Here is a 904-nt window from a genome sequence, read left to right on the forward strand (position 1 = left end):
GGGTTTGAACCGCCAGCCTTCTGGTGAGCAGTCAAGTGCCTTAGGCACTATGCTACCAGAGCTCCTATGTATGTATAGAGATGGAGAAAAAAAAAAAAAAGTGAGAGACTGATTTAAGGGATGTATTCATCTGACCCTGGGGCACTGGCAAGTCAGAAGACAGGCTGGACCCTCCTGCAGCTTGGGGTCCCAAAATCCATAGATCAGGAGAGAAGAGGGCAGGGTGGAGGCCTTCTGGCAAAATGTCTGTTTACCGTGTGGAGGCAGAGCACAGCCTGGTTGGTTGAGGCCCCCACGCTCTGGAAGTCAACACGCTTTACTTAGGCTGACTTCATCACATGTAACTACCTCAACACAGCAGCTGGACATGAAGTTGACCATCACAGGGATGTCACCCAAGGTCCAGAAGATAGCTCAGCTCTCCCAGGCAGGACCTCTGTCTGTACTTGGCATCTCCCTCTTAAAAAAAAAAAAAAAAAAAAAGCTGTTGCCTTCAGGTTGATTGCAACTCATAGCGACCCTGTGGGGTCTCCAGGTTCCAGAACATGGTCGGTTCCCACAGGGAGGCCTCTGTCTGTGCTTTGCGCCCACCCCCCTTAAGAGTAAAGCTGTTGCCATCAAGTTGGTTCTGACTCCTAGTGACCCCACAGGGTTTCCGAGGCTGCAAACCTCTCCAGAAGAAGACTGCCACACCTTTCTCCCATGGAGTGGCCGGTGGGTGTGAACTGCTGAGCTTTTTGGTTGGTAGCTGACCACCTTAACCACTGAAGTGCCCGTGGACTAGATACTGCACTTTGATTCCTGAGGGTGAGTCTTTCAAGCCCATTCCATGCCCACTGCTTTCCCCCAGTGCCTCCTGGATCCCATGCCCCCAAGGAGAGCAAGGTGGCCCTTTCTAAGCACA

This window comes from Orycteropus afer, unplaced genomic scaffold (genome assembly GCF_000298275.1).
Source record: "Orycteropus afer afer isolate SDZICR_OR568_19922 unplaced genomic scaffold, OryAfe1.0 scaffold00273, whole genome shotgun sequence".
In the NCBI taxonomy this organism is placed as follows: domain Eukaryota; kingdom Metazoa; phylum Chordata; class Mammalia; order Tubulidentata; family Orycteropodidae; genus Orycteropus; species Orycteropus afer.